The 15,283-nt window shown below is 39.9% G+C and overlaps 1 long non-coding RNA gene across 1 annotated transcript; it reads right to left on the reverse strand.

The window, feature by feature from the left end:
- Positions 1-13,821: 13,821 nt before the first annotated feature.
- On the reverse strand, positions 13,822-14,426 carry LOC118999880 (uncharacterized). The gene is made up of 2 exons (XR_005069195.1): positions 14,260-14,426; positions 13,822-13,885 (listed from the first exon to the last, which is right to left on the reverse strand). It is a non-coding gene; the product is annotated as an uncharacterized LOC118999880 (long non-coding RNA).
- Between the last annotated feature and the right edge of the window lie 857 nt (positions 14,427-15,283).

The raw sequence follows: 15,283 nt of genomic DNA on the forward strand, positions 1-15,283 counted from the left end.
CAATAATGAAGAGATAAACAAAATGTGGTATATCCATACAATGGAATATTATTCAAGCATAAAAATAATGAGATACTAATATATGTTACAGTATGGATGAGCTTTGAAAACATTATAGATAAATAAATCTACCACTAATCCTATCCAGTATAGTTTCATCTTAGACATAGCTTTTACTCCTAAAAGTTCAATTTGGGTCTTTCAAAACACCTTCAATGTCTCAATATATTACATTTTCTCCTAGCTCTTGAACATATGGAATAGAGTTATAATGTAATTCTAATATGTGCATCAGTTCTGGGTCAGTATGATTAATTACTTTTTTCATTATTGGCCATATTTACATGCTTCTTGGTATGCCCAGTAATTTTTAAAATAAATTCTCTTCTTTTTAAAAAGATTTTATTTATTTATCTTTAGAGGGGAAGGGAAGGAGAGAGGGAGAAAAATATCAGTGTATAGTTGCCTCTCATGTATCCCCTGCCGGGAACTGGCCTGCAACCCAGGCATGTGCCCTGACTGGGAATCGAACTGCAGTCCTCTGGTTCATAGGCCCGTGCTCAATCCACTGAACTATGCCAGCCACAGCCCCAGTAAATTTTTTTATTAACACCATTCATTGTGAATTCACCTTATTAAGTGCTGAATATTTTGTAGCTCTATAAATATTTTTGAGTTTGTTCTGGAGCACGATGTATTTGGAAACATCGTGATCCTTTTAAGTTTTGCTTTTAAAATTTGTTAGGCAGAACCACAGAGCAGCATTTAGTCCAGGGCTAATCTTGCTCCACAACAGAAGATCCTTTAGAGTACTTAACTCCCTGTGAACTTTGAGAGTTCCAACCTGGTTGGTGGGAATTGGCACTATATGAGTTCTGGCCCTATGTGAGTTTTAGTTACTGTTCCCACATTCCTTTCAGGTGGTTCTTTCCCAGGTCTTGAACAGTTTCCTCACATTTATGTGCTTGTGAATATTCAGCTGAATACTTGAGGGGAACCCTCTAAAGATCTCTAGATTTTTGTTATGGTTAAGTCATTTTCTCTCTATGTGTATTTTTTCCTCCCTGGTATTCTCTTTGCAAACTAGCTGTCTTGGTCTCCTTGGACTCTCACCTCCACTTCCTTACCTCAGAGAATCTACCTAGTTCTACCTAGATTCCACCTTGCTGCACCACCATAAGGAAATGCTCTCAAGGCATTAAGCTGGGCAATGATGGAGCTTGCCTCATTTGTTTCCCATTTATGTCATTGCTCATGGTCTGATATCCAATGTCATGAATATGGTTATTTTAAAAGGTATTTCAGTTGGAGAGTAAATTTGTTCCTATTATATCATCTTGATAGGACGTGGAAGTCCAAACACATGCTAAGTTTAGCAAAAAACCTGAATTAATTGCCTCACATAATCCAACCACAGAAAGGAAGTATATTGGCCTTAGAGTTGACTGGATCTACTGACTCAAATCATACCAGCATGCTTTCCCTTTCTCTCTCTGCCTTTTCATCTCACATACACTTCTATATGTTGTCCACATTTTAGTGAAGAACTTGGTCACTGTCAGCTTTGGAGCTCAACCTGACAGCCAGTGCACCAAGGACAAAGAGACAACTCCTTTGCCATCTCTAACTTGGGTAGTTTGGTGAAAGGAGTGGCCTAAGCTGTATGTATCTTATATCTATGTACCAGCCACTAAGCCCTAGAGCATACAATATAAAGACTGACCCAATAAACAACAAAAATACATTTTGTCTACTTTACATGGGTTTGGGCATTTATGAGTATTTTCTTGGGATAACTTCATGGAAACTGCTGTGTCAAAGGTTTTAGAGAAAGGTTTTATCACATTGTCAACTTTCCTACCAAAAAGTTTATACCACTTTAATCTCCCAACAGTGGGTTGTATGGCATACTTTCCCTCCTCATTATCAACACTGGATATTATTTCTTTCATTGTTCAAAGCTAAGAGGGGAAAATAATATTTCACTGGTATTTTAATTTGAGTTCTTTTATTAGTTCTTGAATCAAACAATTTTCATAGAGTTTTGTTTATATAGTGGATATTTACTTAATGCCAACCATGTGACAGGCACTATTCTAGACACAAAACATTTATTAGCCTTTTCTATGTTTTGTGACTTGCCTATCTTTTGTTAATTTTTCTGAGGCATTTGTCTTTTTTTTCTATCTGTAAGACTTTCTCACATGCTAATGATATTAATTCTGTCCTGTATTTAGCAATATCTTTATATTTGTCATCTGCCTTTATATTTTTTTAAAAATAATTTGTTAATGTGCAACCTTTTAATATGTTTGTGTCAAATCCTTTATGTTTGCTGCCTTTGATGGTGATACAGTCTTCTCCCTTTTCAGCTGGTCACATTCGGCATGTTACCCAGTTTCTGTTTTAGATTCACCAAGCATATGTATTATAAAAATCAGTTTGGGGCACATATCTCTTCCAGAATTTAATCTACTTCTTTTTATGAGACTCCATTGCTATGGGCAGCACTTCAAAACATGATCTCCCAAAAGGCTAGTTAAGAAAGGGAATAATTCTTATAAACACATGTTCTAGTTGTTGATGTTCTCTGATTATTAATTTAAGCAAGTCCATGAATAACAATACTAAGCCATTATTTGGTACATTATTTGATACTAAGTCATTATGAACAATGCATTCATTTTCTATTTAGGATCATTTAAATTTTGCTTTGCTGTGATCTGATAGCTAACTTACTTTCTTGTAGTCCCAGGAGAAAAGCAGAACAACAGAGTCTGCAGTATAGATGTACACAAGCTGCTTTCTTACACAGACTCACGTCCCTGTTCATCAAGTAGCCTGCATGTTCTGTGAGATTGGAACATGCACATGGTGTCTTCTTGACTATGTTAAAAGGGGTCTCACAGGGTTTGCTGACAGTCTCCTGACCCCAAATGTAATTTTTTAATAGCCTGTAAAATGCACAAACATTTCCTTCTATCTTTTGTTTGGCAAAAGTAGTGTTCTATACAACTTCTGTAATGAAGTAAATGTTCCATATCTATGCTGTTTAAGATGGCAGCCATTAGGTGCATGTGGCTACTGAGCTCTTGAAATGCAGCTAGTGAGACTGAGAAATTACATTTTGAAATTTTTATTAAATTTTAATTTAAATTTAAATAGCCATATGTGTAGGATTATCAGATTTAGCAAATAAAAATATAAGATGCCCAGTTAATTATTAATTTCACATAAGTAACAGATGAGTTTAAAGTAGCTCCCAAATATTGCATGGGACAGTCTTACACTACAAAATTATTTTTTATTTATCTGAAATTCAAACTCAACTGGGTGTCCTAGATTTTATGTAGCAATCTTATATATGTGGTTAGTGGCCAACATATTGACAATGCAGGTATGTATGAATTGTTCTGATTATTGCAAATTTTAAAAATTACTCAGACTTCTGTAGGATTAAATTAAGGGGGAAAATAGTTATGGCCATATTTTGGCAAGATAAAGTGGCCTGGCTTTTGAAAGGAGGCCATTAGATGCAGGCCCAAGACTATCAAACCAAAGAAATTCAAACCAGCACTCTTTTATTAGATGTCTTCTGTGTACAGAAAAAATATTGGACTGTATACACCACTATGGCCATACAAATTATTTAAGACCACTGTCCATTTGAATTCACTGGTTCCTATGCTGTACTAGGTGTTAATTATTTTGAAAATTATCCTTGACTGGGAAGAAAATAAGGGGGGCATGTCTTGAGATCCTCTTCTCCCAGAATTTATAACCTGGTAGGAAAGCAGACACCAGCTTTAAAAACAAACAAAATAAAACAAAAGCTCTTTAATATGAGGCAGACAATATGTAATATATACAAGGAATATGCTATGAGAATATTATGGGAGAAACTCGGTTCTTCTTTCCAACACAGTAAAGAATTACAGGTCAGTGTCTATTAGTGTGCAAGCAGGGTTTATTGGTGATATGATCTCGTGGAAGAGAACAGGTCTTGAGGAGATGGGGGAGATAGGCATGAGCAAGGGTGGCAAGGGCAGTGGTAGCAAGAGCCTGGGGTGGGCCAGAGGTTGAGTGGCCAGAGAAAGCATGAGAGTCCTTTGTTCTGAGGGCTTACCATATTTTTGCCGTGTATAAATATGTGCTTTTTTGCCCAAATTTTTTAGGGAAAAATAAGGATGTGCATTATACATGGGTAGTACTAATTCTGTATCTACATAAATGTTAATTCTTTTATTTACACTTATAATGTAACATAAAAGTTGAAGACAATACTTCTGATATTGACAGTGATGAAGAGTTCTTGGCCTTCTGTGATGCATAAGTATCATTAGTTTGTTACCAGTACATAACATTTCTTGTACCTTATGTGTCTGTTCTTGAATTTCATAATTATTTGTTACATAAAATTTCCTATACCATAATATGTTCAAAAATAAATGCTAAAATTCCTTTGTAATACAAAAAAGTGTCTAAATATAAATTAATAATTGAATTATAAAATTAAAATGAAAGATTTTTTTCCTGAAAGTTTGTCCAAAAACATGTGTGTGCACTATACATGGCAAATACGGTACATAATTGGAGGAATGGGAGTGAAGAAGTTACATATTGATTGACAAGTAAAGGTGGTGCCAGCTTTTGAGGGAGGTACAAATACCCAAAGGTAATGGGCTTCTTCTTTTGGGCACCATGGGCCTTTTCCAGCCTTTCAGCCTTAGGATGAAAGCACCTTCCCAAAGTGAGAATGATACATAGAATTTCAAGGACTGCTCTCCTCCTGTGCTAGCAGGGTGTTTCTTTAGTTGTTGTATATAACACCTGGATATATTATTGGACCAGGCTCAGGACTGCTGAGTTAGTAGGTGAGACATGTCTCCCTCCTCCTCCTGCCTTGGTTTGCTATCTATCCTATCTAACAGGAATATAAGGAGTAATATTATGATTTATAAAAATATATATTTGGTCTTCATTCACAATTTTTGTCTCACAGCTCTGTAACTCTTGGAATTTCCTGAGTGTTGAGAGTGGGAAAGGTTCCTTGTTATGCTGAGGTAACTTTGGAAGGCCCCTAGTTGGCCTAAGGATGAGGGCTGGTTGCCAGGAGAACCAACCTTGTGATTTAAAGTTTGCAGCTTTCAGTCCCACCTCCAACTTCTGGGGAGGGTAGAAGACCTGGAGGTTGAATCAGCTGCATGTGGCCAAAGACTTAACTAATCATGGCTGTTTAAGAAAGCCTCCAAAAAACCCAAGAAGGCCAGGATTTGGAGAGCTTCTGAGTTGGGGAACATGTAAAGATTTGGGAAGAGTGGTGTGCACTAGAGAGGGCATGGAAGCTCTGAGGCCCTTCCTACATACCTTGCTCTATGCCTCTCTTCCAACTGGCTGTTCCACAGTTGTATCCTTTTACAACAAATCAGTGATCTAGTAAGTAACATATTTCTCTGAGTTCTGTGAGCTAGCTGTTCCAGCAAATTAATTGAACACCAGGAGGGAACTATAGGAAGTTCTGATTTATACCTAGTTGGTCAGAGTGACCTGGACTTGCAATTGTCATTCTGAGTTGCAGGGGGTCATTGGAACCTCCAATCTGTAGCCAGTTGTTGAAAAGGACAGAGACCCTGGGCTGGGGAATGGCTTCTGAAGAGTGAGGAGCGGGGGCAGAGGGCAGTCTAGTAGGACTAAATGCTTAAGCTGTGTAATTTGATGCTATCTTAGATATCTTTGATATCTATCTTTGGTAGATAATGTCGGTCAGAATTTTGCTGATTCTTAAACATGCTGCTGTTGTCTGAGAATTGTTTGTGTGGCCCTCACAACTTCCCCTGCCCCCACCCCACCCCACACACACAGTGGAATTGGGTATGGGAACTTAATTTAAAGGTATCGATATAAGGATACAGAGGGAACAACCGGTTAAATGATGTTTGGGATTTTTTTGTTTGTTTTGCCAAGGTTTAATAAACTCTCATCTCCTTTTTCTTCCTACTACTTGTCAAACTACACAAATAAGACTTTTGGACCTTTGTAAAATTAAATCAAGGTGGCCATATCTGTGCATGTATATTACAAGAAAAATTTCTCCATTTCGGCAAAGAGAGCCAATGAATCCCTCAGTCAGGAACCCCAAACCAATGAAAAGCAATTTGATTTAAACAGGCATGTATTCAGTACCTACTCTCTACAATGTCTGGAATTCCAAGCTACTGGGTTAAGTTTTCAGATGTAGCAATCCACTTATTCTGTTTTCCTAATTTCTATGGTTAAGAAGAAGTGCGCAGATTTCTCCATTAGCCACAGATTTAGCTACACTGTGCCTGGAGGGTCATCCAGTCCTTCCTCTGCCTGTCTATACTGCAGAAAGTTGCCAGTCACAGTATGTCCCTTTTCCTCCTCTTTCTAAATCTCAAATCCTAGATGAGTTTCTCCTCATTTTTCCCCTCACTGTTACTCTGAAATTATAACAATAAAAAATTGTCCCTGGGGAACTTCTGGCCAAGATGGAGGCGTAGGTAGACACACTGTGCCTCCTCACAAAACCAAAAGAAGGACAACAACAATTTGAAAACAAAAAAAAAACAACCAGAACTGACAAAAAATTGAACTGTATGGAAGTCTGACAACCAAGGAATTAAAGAAGAAACATCCATCCAGATCAGTAGGAGGGGTGGAGACAGGCCGCCGGGTGGAGAGGACTTGCAGCAAAGCAGCAGTGGAGGATCAGGGCAGGCAAGGTGGCAGCTGGTGGACTGGCAAGGCGGTGGCTGGTGGAGTGGGCTGTCCCACATTCATTTGCAGATAAACCTGGAGGAATACCTGGGGAGTGAGACAGACCTCGAAACCTGGGGTCCCAGTGTGGAGAAATAAAGCCTCAAACCACTGATTAAAAACACCTATGGAGCTTGAGGCGGCAGTAGGAGAAACTCCCAGCCTCACAGGAGAGTTTGTTGGAGAGACCCACAGGGTCCTAGAACATATGCAAGCCAACCCACCCAGGAATCAGCACCAGAAAGGTCCACTTTGTATGTGGGAAGTGGGGGAGGTGACTGAAATCCAGCAGAGAGCAGAACAAGCGCCACTGTTCCCTCTCAGGCCCCTCCCCCACACACAGTGTCACAGAGCAGCGATATGGGTTGCTCTGCCCTGGTGAACAACTAAGACTCCGCCCCATATACCTAGCAGGCCCACCGAGACAAAAAAAAAATGGCCCAAATGCAAGAACAGATCAAAGCTCCAAAAAAATACAACTAAGCAATGAAGACATAGCCAACCTATCAGATGCACAGTTCAAAATACTGCTAATCAGATGCTCACAGAATTGGTTGAATATGGTTGCAAATTAGATGAAAACAATGAAGGCTATGCTAAGTGAAATAAAGGAAAATATACAGGGAACCAACAGTGACCAGGACCCAAATCAATGGTGTGGACCAAAAGGAAGAAGGAAACATTCAACCTGAAAAGAATGAAGAAACGGGAATTCAAAAAAATAAGGAGGGGTTAGGAACCTCCAGGACATCTTTAAATGTTCCAACATCCAAATCATAGAGGTGCCAGAAGGAGAAGAGGAAGAGCAACAAATTGAAAACTTATTTGAACAAATAGTGAAGGAGAACTTCCCCAATCTGGCAAAGGAAATAGACTTCCAGGAAGTCCAGGAAGCTCACACAGTCCCAAAGATGTTGGACCCAAGAAGGAACACACCAAGGTACGTCATAATTACATTAGCCAAGATTAAAATGAAGGAGAGAATTCTAGAAGTAGCAAGAGAAAAGGGGACAGTTACCTACAAAGGAGTGCCCATAAGACTGTCAGCTGATTTCTCAAAAGAGACCTTACAGGTGAGAAGGGGCTGGAAAGAAACATTCCAAGTCATGAAAGGCAAGGAACTACATCCAAGATGACTCTATCCAGCAAAACTTTCATTTAGAATGGAAGGGCAGATAAAGTGCTTCCCAGATAAGGTCAAGTTCAAGGAGTTCATCATCACCAAGCCCTTATCATAGGAAATGTTAAAGGGATTTATCTAAGAAAAAGCAGATAAAAAATATTAACAGTAAAATGACAGCAAACTCACAGTTATTAACCACACCTAAAACAAAAACAAAAGCAAACTAAGCAAGCAACTAGAACAGGAACAGAACCACAAAAATGGAGATCATGTGGAGGGTTATCAGCAGTGGGGAGTGGAAGAGGGAGAAAAGGTACAGAGAATAAGAAGCATGAATGATGGCTAAAAGATAGATAGGGGGAGGTTAAGAATAGAATGGGAAAAGTAGAAGCCAAAGGACTTACATGTATGACCCATGGACGTGAACTAAAGAGGGGGAATGTGGGTGGGAGGGGGTGTACAGGGCGGAGGGGAATAAAAGGGGGGTGAATGGAACAACTGTAATAGCATAATCAATAAAATATACTTTTTAAAGTTTAAAAAAAAATTTCCTTAGATCTTGAACTTTAAATATGACTCTTAGCTTCATAGCAGGTTATAGTGGAAGGATTCTCACAGCTGTGGGTATTTGCTATTGGTCATTTACAACTGAGTCCCCTTCAGAATAGCCTTCAACAAGGGAGTTACCTTGCCCAGGTTTACACCCCACCCCCACCCCCAGGCAGCCAGCCAGCATCAAAGGACTATTCAGTAGGGGATACAAAGACCACAGCTTATTTTATTGGGGACAACTTTGCTCTGTTATCCAGCATTCCATAGGTTTAGCCGAGGACTCTATTTCAAGGCATTGGAATTCAACTTCTCTCTCTGCCCAATTATGCTTCGCTTACTTCAGTACAGGTGTTATTCCAAAGAGTACTCCCCACCAAAACACTGAAAACAAAAAATCGCTGCATGCAGCAAAAAGTCTCTTTTGAGGAATCCTTACCCAAGATAAAAATTGTTGAAATACTCATAAGTAAACTTCTAGATTCATTTGGCTTTGTTGAGATTGGCTTTAAAAAAAATTGTCACCCCAGGATGTTCATTGACGAGAGACAGAGAGACAGAGAAAGAGAAACATCGATTAGCTGCCTCCCATATGTGCCCCAACCAGGAATCAAACTTGCAACCTAGGTATGTGCCCTGACTGGGGATTGAACCCACAGCCTTTTGGTATATGTGACAACACTCCAACCAACTGAGACACCCAGCCAGTGCAAGACTGGCTTTTTTATTACTTGGGGAAAATGTGATGGGAACTGCCTTTTTCCAGACAAATTCATGAACTTCATAGAGGCAGGAGACTGAACAGTTTCTGGAATGTGAGAGGAACTTTCCAGGGTTGGTTACATTAAGTGTGATGACCAACCTAGCAAGTGTCTGCAATTAATATTCCTATTCCCCAGTGAAATGCAGATGGCCAAATGAGATACATGGATTTTTGCAGTCTTGGGCTAATCCAATTCTAGCTGACAAAATAGTCACTCATTACAGTGAAGGAATCCCAAGAAGCAATTTTACCCCCCATTAGTAAAGACTAGGTATAACCTCTGTCTTCCAGTAGGCCTCTTATTCCCCTCCCAAACTACTTTCGCAAGGCTAAAAGCTGCCCTTTGGAATCTTGGAAGTGTACCTTAACACTTCTTTTTCACAACCGCTCACTCCTGTGGAATTTGACTAACAGCTCCTATTGCCAGCTGTTGCCCATTTATCTTTCCTCTGGCTTTGTGCCTTCTTTCAACTTAACTGCAAAATGGGAAACGAGAATAAGGTAGAGGGTAGTGCTTGTATGTATGGAGTCCCTACTATGTCCCCAACACTGTACTGGATGCCTCACATTATCTCAATAAACTTCACAATAACCCTACAAAATATATAGAGATACATATCTTGATATCTGTATATCTATATCTGCCCTCTCCCCTGACACACATCAAGATTCAAAGAGTTACATTATTTAGTTCTTTGAGATGTGTGATCTCTCCTCTTTAGTAAGTCATCAGTCTTGGGTAGGTTTGCATAGGATTGTGAAGCAGTGTCCTAGGTTAAGTCTAATGTTACTAATGTTCATATTGGTAGAACTTGGTTTGATGGTGATATGGAGGCAGACCTAACCCTTAAAAGTCCCCTGATTTTGCTGTAAATCCCTTACAATCCGAATATTGTAGGTTAGAGAAGGAATCTGAAACTGAGGTCTTCTAACAGCTGAACAACATTCTTGTTGTATCGTTGTTTAACTAATTGATGAATCCACTTAACCATTATTTACTGCATCTTTACTGCCTACAATGTGCAGGAAGAATTATTGGGGGATGCTATGGGCCCAGTAATGAAGAGTATAGGCTCTGGAGACAGACTACTTGAGTTTGAATCCAGTCTCCATTGCTTAGTGATCTGCCAGATATCTGCTGTACTAGACACTAATGTTTTAGATCCCCAGGTTTTTCATTTGTGGAGATAAGGAATACTTGCCTCATCTGGGGTGGTTGTGAGATTTAAATAGGATTATCCATGTAAAGAGCTTGGCACACAAACAACTGCTTGATCAATGGTAGCTATTCTCTTGTAGGAGAAATAAGGTGACTGAAGACAAGATCCTAATTCAGGAAACATGGAATCTAGCAGGGGAGATAAGATGTACTGTATGCGTTACCAATAATTAGCATAGCTAATTATTGATGGAAAAGGAGAGCAAAAAGACTTAAACATTGAGCTTAATAAACTGGGGAGCATGAACTTGCTTGCTTCACCAGGAAATGACAGCTTTAGACACTTTAGGGGACCACAGCACTGTGCTCTACCGAGGGTATTAACACTCACTCCTCCCTTTCCCCATTCCTTACCAGATTGTTGGGGCAGGGGGCTTACCCATAGAGGCCTGTCAGTCTAACTAAGGGTGTAAACCTATTCAAAGGCCACGAAAACTCAAGAAGCTGATTGCTCATCCTGAAAAACTTCTGGTCTCTTCTAAACCCAAACTAATATAATCCCAGGGGAACAAAGAAATACACTCTCTCTCTCCACTTCCCGGAAGTGACCCACATACTCCCTTTGTGCTCCTCTGTCCTCTGTCCATAGCCACATGGCTCTAGCAGCCGAATGGCCCATGGCTGTGCAGACTCCACACTCAGGCTCCAGGAGGGAGCCTGAACACCACAGCACAGCAATAAACTGCAGCTGGGAACACATGCTAAGCTGGCTGGATACTGGACTGGACTGGACTTTGATAGGGAACAGAAACTGGGCTGTGGCTTTATACTGGCCCTATTGAAGACAAGATTGGACTTTTTCCATGGTGGGATGGATAGAGATGGGATATTGGAAATTCAGGAGGGGAACCTTCTTAATTTTATGTCATCAGTAAAGTTTGCCATGGAGCCCCATCCCGTCCAGGTCTCAGGAAATTCTTTGCTTCATGATAGGTGATGCAGATACTGGCTGGCAGGATCCATGTTTTGTGGCTGCGAGAGACAGATTTACACAGACTACAGAAGTCCTGTGGAGAAAAAGGGACGGCATTGCTGCTCTCTAAGTGAGAGAGAGGGCCATGACTCCCACCTGGACTGGCTTTTATTGTTTTTCTAGGCACATTACATCCTCAATTACTATGCACAGGTTCACTGTGGGTGATTACCCTTTACAGATAACAAAGGAAAGAATGTTGCTAATTACTTCAAAGGGAAGGATGTTGCAAACCAAGAGGAAAAGTGGTTGAACTGGTTACCCTCCATACTTTGGAGGATTAGCACAGATCTTAGGAAGTTACTTTAGAGATATGCAGTAGGAATTTTCTGCCTCAATCCAGGGCGAGGGAGTTTTAGAAAAAGAAAGTCTCATTGCAGCCTAGGTACAATGCAGGCCTGATTCCCCACAGGAAAACCTATCTGTGACAGTGTGCTGTGTGCTGGAACCTTGCTCCCCACTGGCCTTTCCAAGTGAGGGCTGGGCTTGGAAAGCCCATTTCCCACTGCCACGTAGAACGGTTCGCTACAGATACCACAAGAGCTTGTTTTCTACCAATCACATGCACAAATACTTACAACAAATTTTGAAAAGGGTGGGGAGGTAGAAATCATGTGTAATAAAATTTAGAGGAAGAAAAGATTACTTCTAGGTGAGGAAGTCAGAGAATACTTCCTAGATAAAATAACATTCATATTGATGGATGATATGTACACTACTTAGTAATAAATCTATGAATGGCAACCTTATAAACCAGTAAATAGTACTGAAAGTTTAAAATAATACCAAATACCCTCAGTCAGTGTGACTCGGTTGGAGCATCATCTGTAGACCAAACATCACGTATGCAATTCCTGGTCAGGGCACATACCCAGGTTGCAGGTTCAAGCCCCAATCTAGGCACACACGAGAAGGCAGCCAGTCGATGTTTCTCTCTCACATTGACTTTTTTTCCTCTCTCTTTCTCCCTTCTTCTCTCTCTAAAAGCAATGCAATAATGTCTTTGGGTAAGGATAAAAGAATAATAATAAAAATAAATAATATAATACCAAATAGACTCCTGGAGCAGATTCCTGGAATACAACAGTATGGGGCTGACTGTCCACTCAGGTGCCTATGAGATCTGAATAGGCAATGTACATGCAGCCCACAGATTCTGCTTTCCAGGAGGTGACATGAGGATCATTTTTAAAAATATCTGTTTTATTGATTAGGCTATTATAGTTGTCCCATTTCCCTCCCTTTTATTCCCCTCCGCCCTGTACACCCCCTCCCACCCACATTCCCCCTCTTTAGTTCACGTCCATGGGTCATACATGTAAGTCCTTTGGCTTCTACTTTTCCCATTCTGTTCTTAACCTCCCCCTATCTATCTTTTAGCCATCATTCATGCTTCTTATTCTCTGTACCTTTTCTCCCTCTTCCACTCCCCACTGCTGATAACCCTCCACATGATCTCCATTTTTGTGGTTCTGTTCCTGTTCTAGTTGCTTGCTTAGTTTGCTTTTGTTTTTGTTTTAGGTGTGGTTAATAACTGTGAGTTTGCTGTCATTTTACTGTTAATATTTTTTATCTGCTTTTTCTTAGATAAATCCCTTTAACATTTCCTATGATAAGGGCTTGGTGATGATGAACTCCTTGAACTTGACCTTATCTGGGAAGCACTTTATCTGCCCTTCCATTCTAAATGAAAGTTTTGCTGGATAGAGTCATCTTGGATGTAGTTCCTTGCCTTTCATGACTTGGAATGTTTCTTTCCAGCCCCTTCTCACCTGTAAGGTCTCTTTTGAGAAATCAGCTGACAGTCTTATGGGCACTCCTTTGTAGGTAACTGTCCCCTTTTCTCTTGCTACTTCTAGAATTCTCTCCTTCATTTTAATCTTGGCTAATGTAATTATGACGTACCTTGGTGTGTTCCTTCTTGGGTCCAACATCTTTGGGACTGTGTGAGCTTCCTGGACTTCCTGGAAGTCTATTTCCTTTGCCAGATTGGGGAAGTTCTCCTTCACTATTTGTTCAAATAAGTTTTCAATTTGTTGCTCTTCCTCTTCTCCTTCTGGCACCTCTATGATTTGGATGTTGGAACATTTAAAGATGTCCTGGAGGTTCCTAACCCCTCCTTATTTTTTTGAATTCCCGTTTCTTCATTCTTTTCAGGTTGAATGTTTCCTTCTTCCTTTTGGTCCACACCATTGATTTGGGTCCTGGTCACTGTTGGTTCCCTGTATATTTTCCTTTATTTCACTTAGCATAGCCTTCATTGTTTTCATCTAATTTGCAACCATATTCAACCAATTCTGTGAGCATCTGATTAGCAGTATTTTGAACTGTGCATCTGATAGGTTGGCTATGTCTTCATTGCTTAGTTGTATTTTTTTGGAGCTTTGATCTGTTCTTGCATTTGGGCCATTTTTATCCCCATGAGGATCATTCTGACCTGGGCAAGACTTCTTCTGCTTAGGTGACTCTGATCAGGACTAGCTGTGGAGAATTAATGACTATCAGCAAAGATGTGTTAGGTGCCAACTATGAGCCTTAAACTATAGTGCAAGAAAGGATACCAAAAAAATGTGACCCCCTCACTAGGAGGAGTTTGTATAGTCTAGTTGAGAAGATAAAATTAACAAACAAAGTGAGTTTTACAACATTTATTGTTCCTAGTCCTGTCTTTAAAAGCAATACAAGTTCATGGTAGGAATTACAGACAATTATGTAGAAGAAAAGCAAAATCATCCCAAATCTCACTGCCCAAGATTAACCATAGTTAAAATTTTAATTATAAATTTTACACCCCTTCCACCCCAACCCCCGCCTCCACAGACAGGTATACTACCCCTCAACTCACATTTACTTACTCGTAGAAGCGGGTTCTTGTGCAAGTAGATCATAAATTCTACCATTTCCTCTTTCCTTTCTTGAGATGTCTGCCTGGAAATGTGGTTTGGCTTAAAGTACAGAAAAGGGTTTTTTAAGCTACTTCAGTTTCTCAGTGTAGCCATCAGTCAACAGGCAGCTCTATAAAGGCTCCTGTCGTTCATACTAGTAGGCCTCTTGGCCTTGTATTACCATCTAATATGAGGGGAAGTGGAAGTGACTGACACAGCTCTACACAAAAAATGTCAAGCCATTTTCATTTGGGCAGGGAAGGGTCAGTAATAGCATCTTGTGTTTGGGAAATTATTTTCTTCCATTATATAGTTCCAAACTGTACTGTGTTCAAGAGTTAATACTAATTGGGGTTGCATGTGTGCACACCTATGTGTGTGCTTCTGGATGACTGAAGAAACACTGTATCTCTTAATCACAGTGAGATCTTAAAAAGAACTCACAGCCCACTTTGAAAGGATCTGCTGAAGAGAAGCCCCCCTGTGGTGGTAGTCTAGACCAGAGATCCTAAACTAGAAGCCCCTACAGTGTTGTCCTATACAGTGTTTAAATTGTGAGTTAGAATTCAATGTGAAACCATCAGGAGATATCACATAAAATTTTGAATTTCAAGCTTGTATTACAAGAAAGAAAAAGAAGGAAAGAAAGAAAAAAAGGGGGGGGGGAGGGAGAGAGGGAGGAAGGATCTGGAAATCCTGGGTTTTGTGTTTTGTTTTGTTTTGTTTTAAATCAAGGAAATTAGCCATGTGGGAGTCATATTTTTCCCAGCTGGCTATTCATCTTTTTAATTTTGGGTGTTTTTTGTTGTTTGTTTTTATTTCTATGCCAAAGTTTGAAATTATGTCATCACATGTACCAATAATTTTTTAATGGTTTTTGAATTTTATTTCTTGCTCAGAAAGATTACAGTCTCCTGATTTTAGTTAGCTAGGGTGACCATAACAAAGTATCACCACCTGTGTGGCTTAAACAATAAAAACTTAGTTCCTCTTC

This window comes from Sturnira hondurensis, unplaced genomic scaffold (assembly GCF_014824575.4).
Source record: "Sturnira hondurensis isolate 20B ecotype Veracruz unplaced genomic scaffold, ASM1482457v3 Scaffold0015509, whole genome shotgun sequence".
Classification (NCBI taxonomy): Eukaryota; Metazoa; Chordata; class Mammalia; order Chiroptera; family Phyllostomidae; genus Sturnira; species Sturnira hondurensis.